At 42.3% G+C, this 13,674-nt stretch overlaps 1 protein-coding gene across 1 annotated transcript in view; it reads right to left on the reverse strand.

The window, feature by feature from the left end:
* The window catches only part of ncor1 (nuclear receptor corepressor 1), a 206,486-nt gene extending 192,912 nt beyond the window's left edge, over positions 1-13,574 (reverse strand). Inside the window, 1 exon segment of the mRNA XM_034177498.1 lies at positions 13,443-13,574. The gene's annotated coding sequence lies outside the window, so the exon portion shown is untranslated.
* Positions 13,575-13,674: the final 100 nt, after the last annotated feature.

A 13,674-nucleotide genomic window follows, 5' to 3' on the forward strand; every position in this document is an offset into this window, starting at 1 on the left:
TATTCCCTGAAAACTCCCTTCTGTCTGATCATTTCTTAATAACATTTACATTTACTCTGATGGACTACCCAGCAGTGGGGAATAAGTTTCATTACACTAGAAGTCTTTCAGAAAGCGCTGTAACTAGGTTTAAGGATATGATTCCTTCTTTATGTTCTCTAATGCCATATACCAACACAGTGCAGAGTAGCTACCTAAACTCTGTAAGTGAGATAGAGTATCTCGTCAATAGTTTTACATCCTCATTGAAGACAACTTTGGATGCTGTAGCTCCTCTGAAAAAGAGAGCTTTAAATCAGAAGTGCCTGACTCCGTGGTATAACTCACAAACTCGCAGCTTAAAGCAGATAACCCGTAAGTTGGAGAGGAAATGGCGTCTCACTAATTTAGAAGATCTTCACTTAGCCTGGAAAAAGAGTCTGTTGCTCTATAAAAAAGCCCTCCGTAAAGCTAGGACATCTTTCTACTCATCACTAATTGAAGAAAATAAGAACAACCCCAGGTTTCTTTTCAGCACTGTAGCCAGGCTGACAAAGAGTCAGAGCTCTATTGAGCTGAGTATTCCTTTAACTTTAACTAGTAATGACTTCATGACTTTCTTTGCTAATAAAATTTTAACTATTAGAGAAAAAATTACTCATAACCATCCCAAAGACGTATCGTTATCTTTGGCTGCTTTCAGTGATGCCGGTATTTGGTTAGACTCTTTCTCTCAGATTGTTCTGTCTGAGTTATTTTCATTAGTTACTTCATCCAAACCATCAACATGTCTATTAGACCCCATTCCTACCAGGCTGCTCAAGGAAGCCCTACCATTATTTAATGCTTCAATCTTAAATATGATCAATCTATCTTTATTAGTTGGCTATGTACCACAGGCTTTTAAGGTGGCAGTAATTAAACCATTCCTTAAAAGCCATCACTTGACCCAGCTATCTTAGCTAATTATAGGCCAATCTCCAACCTTCCTTTTCTCTCAAAAATTCTTGAAAGGGTAGCTGTAAAACAGCTAACTGATCATCTGCAGAGGAATGGTCTATTTGAAGAGTTTCAGTCAGGTTTTAGAATTCATCATAGTACAGAAACAGCATTAGTGAAGGTTACAAATGATCTTCTTATGGCCTCAGACAGTGGACTCATCTCTGTGCTTGTTCTGTTAGACCTCAGTGCTGCTTTTGATACTGTTGACCATAAAATTTTATTACAGAGATTAGAGCATGCCATAGGTATTAAAGGCACTGCGCTGCGGTGGTTTGAATCATATTTATCTAATAGATTACAATTTGTTCATGTAAATGGGGAATCTTCTTCACAGACTAAGGTTAATTATGGAGTTCCACAAGGTTCTGTGCTAGGACCAATTTTATTCACTTTATACATGCTTCCCTTAGGCAGTATTATTAGACGGCATTGCTTAAATTTTAATTGTTACGCAGATGATACCCAGCTTTATCTATCCATGAAGCCAGAGGACACACACCAATTAGCTAAACTGCAGGATTGTCTTACAGACATAAAGACATGGATGACCTCTAATTTCCTGCTTTTAAACTCAGATAAAACTGAAGTTATTGTACTTGGCCCCACAAATCTTAGAAACATGGTGTCTAACCAGATCCTTACTCTGGATGGCATTACCCTGACCTCTAGTAATACTGTGAGAAATCTTGGAGTCATTTTTGATCAGGATATATCATTCAATGCGCATATTAAACAAATATGTAGGACTGCTTTTTTGCATTTACGCAATATCTCTAAAATTAGAAAGGTCTTGTCTCAGAGTGATGCTGAAAAACTAATTCATGCATTTATTTCCTTTTAGGCTGGACTATTGTAATTCATTATTATCAGGTTGTCCTAAAAGTTCCCTGAAAAGCCTTCAGTTAATTCAAAATGCTGCAGCTAGAGTACTAACGGGGACTAGAAGGAGAGAGCATATCTCACCCATATTGGCCTCTCTTCATTGGCTTCCTGTTAATTCTAGAATAGAATTTAAAATTCTTCTTCTTACTTATAAGGTTTTGAATATCACCCATATCACCCCAACAGAGCGCTTCGCTCTCAGACTGCAGGCTTACTTGTAGTTCCTAGGGTTTGCAAGAGTAGAATGGGAGTCAGAGCCTTCAGCTTTCAGGATCCTCTCCTGTGGAACCAGCTCCCAATTCAGATCAGGGAGACAGACACCCTCTCTACTTTTAAGATTAGGCTTAAAACTTTCCTTTTTGCTAAAGCTTATAGTTAGGGCTGGATCAGGTGACCCTGAACCATCCCTTAGTTATGCTGCTATAGACTTAGACTGCTGGGGGGTTCCCATGATGCACTGAGTGTTTCTTTCTCCTTTTGCTCTGTATGCACCACTCTGCATTTAATCATTAGTGATTGATCTCTGCTCCCCTCCACAGCATGTCTTTTTCCTGGTTCTCTCCCTTAGCCCCAACCAGTCCCAGCAGAAGACTGCCCCTCCCTGAGCCTGGTTCTGCTGGAGGTTTCTTCCTGTTAAAGGGGAGTTTTTCCTTCCCACTGTCGCCAAGTGCTTGCTCACAGGGGGTCGTTTTGACCGTTGGGGTTTTTACGTAATTATTGTATGGCCTTGCCTTACAATATAAAGCGCCTTGGGGCAACTGTTTGTTGTGATTTGGCGCTATAGAAATAAAATTGATTGACAAATTGATTGATTGACAGTGACCTCATGACTCCATAAACTCTTTCGAGGCACTTCTTGATTTTAAAGGCCGAGGACCCAGAGACATGAACGCCAATGCTGAGATAAATTAATGTCTCTACAGGTTCAAGTCTTTCACCACACACAAAAACACTTCCGATGGCTGAGTTTAAGAAGTTGTTAAAAGCCTGACCCTTTGTCTTGATCCAGGACAATCTCAAACCCAACACTGTGATTCCTCATTCAGCTTCTCAAGTGCTACAATCACAGCATCCACTAACTTCACAAAGGTCACAGCATCGTCCGTGAAGTCGAGGTCATAAGTTTTCACAACCCTACCCAACACCACGTCCACACAAGCACTAAACAGTGGAGAAGCCAGAAGGGGGGGGACACGACTCAAGCATAAATTTGACCCGTTTTCATATTTGAAAATCTTTCTGTGTGTTGGAAGATGTCGTCTTCGTGACACCGCACAATCTCACCACTGCCCCTCACCTTTTCTTTTTCTGCTGGAGTTATATGCTGCCTCTGCTTCTCAACTTCTATTTCCTCTAAAAAAGGTCAGGCTAAACAGCTCAGCGAGCCCACAGAAGACGTTGCTCTGCACAGCGATGATAGCCTAAGCTCTACTAATGCTAACTATGGTTTCTCCATGGAGAGTTTGCTAAAACATATCATGGATACGGTGGCGGCTGGTGCAACGACCATGAATGCAGCTTTTATTAAGTTTGAGACCTCACTGAACGCCAAGATTGATAATGTTGTCAAGCGAATTAAGGAATTGGCAGCAGTCACCAACTTGTTGGCTTCCTCCGTACCCGAGGTGGAGGCTTGTATTTCCGGCTTGGAGGATGATGTGGGTCCACTGAGGGGAAAAGTTGCTGATTTGATTAAAATAAATGCACAGCTGCAGGACAAGATTTTAGATATTGGAAATAATTTAAGACGGGACAATATCTGTCTGTTGAACTTCAAGGAGTCCAGAGAAGGTGAGGACCCAATTTAATTTTTTGAAAAGTTTATCTCAACGCTGCTAAAGTTGCCAGATCCAGACGTTGCCATAAACGGTGCACATCGAGGTCTGGGACGGCCGCGACCAGCTTTGATCCTGTCCACTACCAGATGTCTGGGTGGTCTCCAGCACAATGGACATCCGCTCCGCATCACCCCCGACATTCCACTCGCGGTTTGACAGACGAGGAGAGCTCTCAACCCGGTCTGTGCTGATGTGATCAAAAATAATATCCTTTTTCGGTTAGCGTTTCCTGCTGTGCTATCTTTCCAGCTAAATGGTGTCCAGAAATCTTTTAAAGATCCCAAAGTAGCCAGGGTTTTTCTGGAGAGTCCGGTTGGCTCAACCTAAGTTTTGTTGTTTTCTCTTTCTGGGCTTAACACTTGATTGCTGAGGTGGGTTTATTGATGGACGGATGTCCCCCTGCGGTCTCCAGGAGAACCCTTTTCCAGGTCTTCTGTTTTTGTTTTTTATGCTTGTTTTATGGTAATGTGTTGAAGCATTTACATTTCTCTGCAATATTCAGTATTTTTCAAGACCTGCTGTGTTTTTATTTATTATTATTTTATTTTGAATTGGTGCACAGACTTTACCAGTGCATTCATCTACTGTGATGGCCAGGGAGAGGTGTGTTAGGTAATTTGTGAACTCTGTTTAGTTTTCATTATTTTGTTTAGCTACTAGTGTGCAGTTTATGGCAAATCAGTCTTTTTTCTCTCTCCGTGGGAGCTTTAGATAAGGAAGTTTCCTTTCTGCTCCTTATGTTCTATTTCTGTCTGTTTTTGTTTTCATGGTTATGTTGATTTACTCAGGCCCAGGACTCAGTATTCTGTTTTTTCCTTTGTATCATTGGTTGCTCTTGCTTATTTTGTTTTTACATGAATGTCTTGTGTCAACAATTTGAAATTTCTCAGCCTTAATGCAGGAGGCCTTAATAATCCTGTAAAGCATGTTACTATACTGAACGTTTTATGTCGCACAGCGATTCAAATGTTACAAGAGACCTATCTGCTCGGAGGTGACATTCACATATTTTAGCTACAAATTTGTCATTTTTAAATAAAGATTTCTCCGCTGAATTACAAATTTGAGCTTGCAGATTTACTTTACTGCATTCATAAGGGTCTTATAAATACATATCAGCTATTTCTTTCTGAGATCTGACCACATTTATTTCAATGCAGGTCTACTTTAAAGGTTTTATTCAGAATAATGCCATACACTTTGTCTCTCTTAAGAAACAATCGTGCACTTCCAGACTGTGTATTTTACAAAGTAAACTTGCTGTTTTTGTCCACCTCTTGCAGCCAAGCTTTGACGAGGAGGCTGCCTCCAATTATGGCCTAGTTATAAAGAAACAAGCGTTTCTCTGATATCTTTTCCGTTAGATCCACTGATAACCAAATTTTGACGGCGCCTGTACGGGTTAATTATACTTTTCGCTCCTTCTATACTAAATTATACAGCTCTGAAGTAACACATAATGAACAGACGTGCAGATTTTCGTAAAGATGTGCATCTGTCTAGACTGCCAGAGGAAGACCTGCTGAAATTAAACTGCCCAGTTACAATTACTGAACTTAAGGAAGCAGCTTCAGCTATGTGCCGTGGTAAATCTCCCAGCCTCGATAGGATTCTCCTTAAACCCCTTTCACACCAGGCCTGCTTCAAACTGCGTCATGAGGCGTCAGGACAATGCCAAGTTTATGGAACCTAGAGCCGAATTTATGCAGCCTATCGCCACAATAGCGTGAGGGATGCAAAGGGCGATGCAAAACAGACGCAAAATATTAAACATGTTTAATTTTTTTCGCGGATTTTCAGCATAGAGCACTAGATGCAGAAAGAAAGTAGTTTTCACACAAATGGAGGCAACATAACAGTACTTAACAAGACTGGATGCCACACTCACACAATATAACGCTACCCAATGCCAATTTATGATTCCTGCTGTGCTCCATTGTTGCCGAGCTTTAAATCACGCAGCCTGGCTGCGGCTCCTCGCCGCTCTCACCTCCTCATGAGTTCTCCCACGACTGTGTTAAATAAAGACTATTAACTCCTATTCACAGACCGATCGCCAGGTAGAGGACACGTCCACATCCACTGTCTTCACAGAGGACATCTCCACGTCCAATCATGGACGGATCACGCACGTGATCGCTGGCTGCAGCTCCGCGGTCACAGGAAGAAACTAGAAGAGTAATCAGAGCGCACACCTGCTCATTACAGTCTGGCTGCAGCTCCTCGGTACTCTCACCTTCTCAAGCTTCTCCCCCCCGCTGCGCACAACTGACACAGACATTCCTGCATTAGGGCCCCTTCACACATAGTACGAATAAGTACAACTCAAGGCGACTCATGGCGGAACACCTCGTATGAGCAAACCACGAAAACATGGAGCCGACAGGCAGGCATTCACGATGCTGCTGCGACGGTTCATGCACGCAGGAACACAGTGCAAGCAGAAGAAGAAAAAAAAAGATGCTGTGACAGTTTTGTGCACGAGGGAACACAGTGTGAGCAGCTGCAGCATGTGTAACCACATCGCTCAGCTGCTGTGAAAATAACAAAAAAATAAAAGTGACATGCCACCCAAGGGATTTGAACTTGCACTTTCCAAAAGCTGTGATTGCCAGATAGAAATTTTACCACTGAGCTACCATCGCTGTCCTGTGAAAGGTGCAAGAAAATGCCTGATATCAAAAAGGACATGGACATACTTAAAATAAATAAATAAATAAAACCACACACCATATAAATACACTGCATTTTATTGAATCCCTCTAATCAAGTGGACAATACAAGTATGAGCAGTCTGTTCCTCTGTAGATGACCCATGGTCACAGACTAGTAGTCTGACCATAGTCATGAAATGACATGAATGAGAAGCAGGGCGCTCTTATCATGTCCACATCTACTGGCAGCATGTCCAGCCAGCCCTGCGCACATGTCCTGCCTGACACGTGTCTTGTGGATGGTGCACCACAGGACAGATGCCACGTCATGTGGAACAGAGCTCACGTGGGTGGCGTGACATTCAGATCGCCCGCTGCGTGTTATGATCTGACAGTCCAGATCACCTGGGGTAGCCTGTCAATGTGCGCACGCTCACTGCAGCCCACTGCAACAGCGATAGATGTTTTTATGCATGTCCATGTGATGAGAGCATGTAGACAGATGCGTCACAGTGGGCAGTTCATGCCCAAACACAGTACGTGTTCCCCAGTCATGACGTAAAGATCCACAGATCTCCACAGCCTCTCCTGTGGATGGCCACACCCCCTGTCAGGTCAGCACACACACCAACATGTCACTGTGTCTGTTTGCAAAGCCACACTTGTGGGGCACTAGACAAATTTCACATCCAGCTCGACAGTGATCGTCTGCTGACTGTTGTCATGTTAACAGTCCAAATGGCCACACATTTTCTAAGTGCCATGCGAGCAGTGTTAGATGTTCGTGTGTGTCGGTTGGAATTTGGCCGACACCTGCCGCGAGAGGAATAAAATGGGCTTTCACAGCGCACACTGTCTTTCAGCCACTGGTGTGCACAAATAGTTGTAGCAACAGGAGAACAAGGTGTTCAAGGCAGCTACGATTCTACACGTATTGCATACGATTCCTGGTTCACTATGTGTGAAGGGGCCCTTATAGATAAGCATGCCCAGTGTGAAAGGGGCTTTAGTTTTATCTCACTTTCTGGGAATATTTAGGGTCCTTGATGTTTGAAATGGTCCAGGCCTTGTTGAATGCTGGTTCTTTTTCTAGAGTTGTTAATACAGCAATCATACCGCTTTTCCTTAAGGACAAAGACCCCCAGGATTGTTTAAGTTACAGGCCCCTATCCCTCTTAAATGCAGACATTAAAATATTTGCTAAATTACTGGCTTATAGGCTCCGGGCTTTAATGATCATATTGTGAACAGACGGGCTTCATTAAATCAAGGAACTCATCTGATAATATTTGGAGACTGCTCCATATAATACACTATGCCGCCACTTCGCCTCTCCCTGCTGCTGTGTTTTCTCTGGACGCCATGAAGGCCTTCGGTCACCTGGATTGGCAGTATCTATCGCAGAGATGAGAATGGGCAAAGAAAAAAAAACTCTGAAAATCAGTGGGGGCCCAGGGGTCACCATAGGCCCCCACCAGGATCAAGGGGCAGCGCCCCTGGTGGGAGCCCACAGGTTTTTTAGCATTTTAGAGGCATTTCGGGGCCACTAGAGAGATTTTTTTGTATGTTGGCGTATGTGAAAACCTGACTGTAATCAAAGAATCTGTCCATGTAGAGCTTCTTTCAGTGATACCTGCCTCATGCTATAGCACATTTACTTACTATAAATGCCATAGCATTGGACAGATATCAGTGTTTTTCCTTAATCTGCAATAAGCTCTGAAATATAATGAAACTTCATGCAAGTATGTGGAAATCATTTAAAGACACGTGAAATGTATGCTTACAAATTATTGCCCCATAATAAAATCCTAAATCACACCCTGTGAGTTTGCACTCCGCCTACTGATGTCAGGCACCAGGAAAACCCCACAGGCACATACAGCATAGTATCATTAAAAAGCACACATCCTGTGCACCAGCTGTACCACAGTCTATGAAATTCACCAAAATAAAACATAAAAATAAAATTGATGTGGGCCGATTTCGGCACGCAGGCAAAATATATCATATCATTTTTTAATGGTTTATCTATTAAAGAGTAGAAACTGAAGGAAATCAATTCTGCGGCCTGAAAGAAGTTTCTGTAGGAAATATTTTAGCCATAAGGTCAAGTGAGAGAGGAACTGTTAGCTTTTTAAATACTTGAACGGCTTAGTCCTGCTATAACGGACTGATGCAGCAGGTGGCAGTAATGTAACAATAAGGATGTCGGCTGCCGTTATACGCCACAAAAGAAGAAGGGCTTGTTTTGTTTTACATGGACACGTTTTTAGAAAAAGCGTGTTTCGTGTCAAAATAAAGCCATAAAATACACTTTTTTTTAAGTTAGCAGCTTTATATGGCAAAATAAACAGAACATGGAAACATATTCTGACAAAAATCCGTATACAAACACTGGTTTTGCAGCACTGAAACTGAAGGAAACACAAACTTCAGTACGTGTACAGTATAAATAACTGCACTACACTTAAAAATTTCAGTGATTGTAAACACATTTTAATTGCATGAATAGAATTATTGGACACACACACCTGAGCACTGGATGTCGATGACAAGTGCTGTGGTCTTTGGGGCTCACTGCGCCTCTTCCGCGTTCTGGACCCGGGCATACTAGTCTGTTTAATATTAGTTTGATGACATGTTTCTTCATCTTACAGTGTTCTTCCAAGGTTTTGTTGATGAAATCCGAACATAGTGTGCAGAGGGCTTTACCAGCGAGCTCAAACTTGTGGACAAATTCACAGAGTCTTGCCTTTGTCCCGTCCACTTCCCAGTCCAAACATGTCCACTTTACACCACTATCGATGTCTTTAACATGGTCTTCACCCTCTCTCTCTGTAATGTTGGCCATGTTACAGACTTAGCTTGAGAGCTCCAACTTGCAGAAACTCAAAATGTACTTTCAGTGACTTTAGATATTACAGAGATTCTGAAAGTTTGCTGTTGTAAAAAAAAGTAACCAATGACATTGCGCATTTTAGCTTGCAGTTTCAGCATACGGTTCCCGTGCATATGAGGAAAGGTTTCACAAGCACGGCTGGCCCCGCGGCATCTCACTACCTCCCTCCAATTTTTCCTTAACAGATTTATGGGGTGCGACAATTTACCCAAACTGACCCAAATATGACTAAATGAAGTACTTTTATTTATTTTCAGAAATGCGCTCCGTTCTCAAAACGGTACATTAATAGACAGTACTCTCTTCCTCCCTCTGTCTTGCTGCCTCTTCAGAATGCTGATACAATAAACAAGGGATGTTAAAGTACGTTTGTGAGTAATCTGGGGGGGGGGGGGCATACAACGGACTCTGAACTTTAAGATGTGATGTTACGAGCCCCGACGAGGCAGCAGTGCATCCCGCTGTACATCTGCAAAGGCGAGTGCCATTTGCTTTTAATGTACTGTTTTGAGAACGGAACACATTTCCAAAAATAAATAAAAGTACTTCATTTAGCCATATTTGGGTCAGTCTTGGTTAGTTTGGGTCCATTGTTGGAGTCAGTTTGGGTAAATTGTCACACCTGATTTACACTGATCTCAGAAATGGCCCAGAAATCCAGAAAAAGTCAGAAATCCACAGCTCCACTGAGAATTCTCATTCCTGCTGTGGTCTTTACTTCATTCATTAGGCCTTGGATCTGATTTTATAAACACGATCAAAGTGCTTTACAGCAAACCAACATCTCTGGTGCTCACTCCTCCGCTTTCAACATAGCCAGGGGTACCAGACAGGGCTGTCCTCTAAGCCCTCTCCTACTTGGGCTTTCCCTGGAGCCTCTGGCCCAAATAATTTGTGTCTGATAACACTGCTCCTGTAATGGTGAATTATACTAAGCATAGTATTTCTTTGTATGCAGATGTTCTTCTTTATGTGGGGTCAGCCCAACTGATCCCTAATATTTTGACTATGTTCAGTACATTCAGTAATATATCATGCTGTAAAATCAACTGAGATAAGTCTGCTTTTCTGCCATTAAATGATGCAATGAGAGATATCACTTTACCGGCGGGCATCCCTATTGTTAAACAGTTTACATATCTTGAGATTGAGGTCTCTCCTTCTCTGCACTCTGTTAAAAATAATTCTGAGAGTGCCTTATCCAGGATTGTAGCTGATTTAGAGAGATGGTCCTCTTTGCCCAGTTCCCTTAGAGCGCATGTCTCTGTTATCAAAATGAATGTGCTCCCTCATATTAACTTCTTGAGTTTTATGATCCCACTTCCACCTTCATTTTGTTACTGGAATAGATTACAGAGAGCGACCCCTAAATTTATATGGAAAGCAAAATGTCCCCGCTTAAGATTGTCTACAGTTCAGCGCAGTAGGTCAGCAGGGGGTTTAGCGCTCCCGAACATTAAAATTACCATTGGGCTTTCACACTGTGACCTTTGGTCGCATGGTGTAATGATTCAGTGGAAGTGGCGTGGTGCTCATTGGAGGAATCACTGGCAGGCCGATTAAAACTTAAAGAAATTCTACTTTCTAATGTTATTCAGAATTAATGTGTGGCTTGGTTTGGTCCCATCTTATACTATTGCAGCCTGGCATTGTGCTGAAAAAGCGTGTGGGATCAAATCTAGCTAGAACCCATTTTCTCCCATCTTTAGTAATGAAGCTATTCTGATCAATATATGCTCCATAAAACGTGCCCAATGTAGGCAATGGTATGATAATGGTGTACACTCCCTTGGTAATGTGTTTGGTGAAAATGGACTTTTGTCATTTAAGGATCTCTGTGTTCAGCAGTGCTCTACTTTCTTTTTCTATCTTCAGTTGAGAACTGCTGTGAAAACCATGGAGTACCATGGCAGACCCCACTTAAAGACCACCCACTCCTTAAATAAATATAACTCATGGATCTAAGGGTCCACTTCTAGACTTTATGTGCACATTCTGGAGGAGATGTATGTCCCGTTACATCTGGATGCTTGCTGGAGAGCCAAAGTTCCTAATTTGCCTCCTGATTTTGACTAGAAAGTGGTTTGGGACTCTGTGCTCTGTTTGTCCAAGAACCCTGATCATCAGCAAATTCATCTGAACTTCATTCACAGGACATATATGATGCCTCATACACTCTACAATATTAAGCTTAAGGTCATTTCTATAAGCGAAGTGCACATCTCGGGCCAAGCGGTGCATTATGGGTATGCTAAATTTTTCGACTATCAATCCACAAGCTATTATGATGGAAAGCAGTGAGGAGTGCTGTGATTTGGATCACCGTCTGGATCTTTCTTTTCTGTGGGGAAATTGTTTACAAACACATTTCTTCTTCTTTCCGTCTTTGTGTGGACTCGGCGGAGCTTTGCAATCGTGTGTTTTCAGCCAACTTTCAAGCCTATAAATTCCATTTGAGCATTTGAAAATGGCACAATGCGCACCTGTCATTATTGTATGCGTCGCTTAAGGCTCAAAGCCTTTGAAACAATCCCTGTAAGCCTTAACTTTTACAGTCTGCTAATGCTACTGTATATGAAATTCAATGGGAGTGGTGTGAGTTTGGTAGTTGAAATTTTTGCCCCCATTTGACCCACTCATGCACAGATGCGTTGCGTACTTCTCTTATTCAATACCTGTGGACATTTTTTAAACATTTTTATACAAAATTGGTTTATTTGCATTTATTTCTGCACATAGTTTAAAATATTTACTCAAAATATGGGGTGCCATCCTGTATGCGTTATCTAAGCTTAAATTTTTAGGGTTAAACTGCACTCAAATGAGCCAAAACAGTGCTGGCCTGGTCGACCCAAGATGAGATAGTGACAATCCCAGTTCATAGTGAAGTCACCCCACTGTGCACTCGTCCCAGGTTAAGTCTCCCCAATCCAGTTAAGTCACCCCACTCTAGTAACAAAATATTACAATTCCGATATGTTCATGTAATAAATTATTTATACACACCAGCAGCATTATACACTGTTCTTCCTCAAGTTTTGTAAGTGAGATAATGTTTGAAGGTAGGGAAATGTAACTGTCAGGTAAAAAGCCCACTGATGGAAGAAGCAGGATGCACTGCCCAGTTCTATACATCACACTGTCAGGTTCCAAACTTTAAACTAGTCATTCTTAATTACTTAAGAAAATAAGCATGGATAGCTGGAGTGGGGTGAGGGGTGGTGGCCAAGTGGTTAATGCGCTTGGTTTCAGTGCAGAAGGTTCCGGGTTCAAATCCCACCCCTCCCACATTTCTCCATGTAATGTGGAGTTGCGTCAGGAAGGGCATCCGGCGTAAAACCTATGCCAATTCAGCATGCAGATTCACCTTGGATTTGCTGTGGCGACCCCGAGTACAAACAAGGGCGCAGCCGGAGGGACTTACCTAGCTGCAGTGGGGTGACTTCACCTGGGGCGAGTTTGCAGTGGGGTGACTTCACTCGCTACCGTTGAGACTGAGTTGTGAATTCTTGCAATAGGAAGTCTTTCGAAAGGAGACTTGATAAATTCTGGACATAGAACTTTATTGCAGACACATCTCCACATTCTAACAATAAAACATGGAGATCCATTTTGTTAGACCGCCTCTTGTGCCTTGTTTTGGATCCTGGACAATCACAGGGACCAAGTAAAACCTTCAGGGGGCTGGACTGAAGGTATCTTAACGTCTTCTGAGAGACTCAAAGTTAAATCTAACAGACGGATAAGTTTCAATAAATGCTTCTTCGCACCAAGGGCATGACTATCAAATAATTTTGCATTTCTTCGTCGTAGTTACTCTGGTGTAATTATTTATATTGGTAGGTACGATTAAGTATTATTGCTGTTGTTTTTGCACCATGCTGTCATCTGAATTTACATCTTATATTTGGGGAGATGGGTCGAGTTCCACTCCACATAAATTAATGGGAATGAACCAAAAACATGCATGACTGTAAAGTACTCAAAAAGTAGAGGCTAATAGGAGCAGCTGGACGAACTTTAAGATGTTGTTATTGCTGCTGTTAGCCAGCTAGCTTAGCCCGAGTTTCACCTTTGAATTCCAACCACGTCGCCATCTTGCAAAGCAGATTTCCAGCGCAGGGCGCTGACACTGCGCGTTCATGAAATGCGCTGCTTTCCCGGACAAAAGCAAGTGAGACTCACCTCATCTTCGAAAAATACACCAGAGGGAGAGAAAGCTTTCCCTGGGCAAAAAAAGATGCGTCAATACTTGGCTGTAAATCCGCGGGGTGGAAGCTGTGGGCAGTCTGGGCAGACTGAAGCCTGCGTCGCATTTGTCGCTCAACATCCTGAAAGATGCAACAAAATCCACCAAAGATAATAAATCCAAAGAGCTCGAAGCAAGGCTTTGTCGAATACGAACATCGAGATAAAT

Source organism: Thalassophryne amazonica, chromosome 9 (genome assembly GCF_902500255.1).
Source record: "Thalassophryne amazonica chromosome 9, fThaAma1.1, whole genome shotgun sequence".
In the NCBI taxonomy this organism is placed as follows: domain Eukaryota; kingdom Metazoa; phylum Chordata; class Actinopteri; order Batrachoidiformes; family Batrachoididae; genus Thalassophryne; species Thalassophryne amazonica.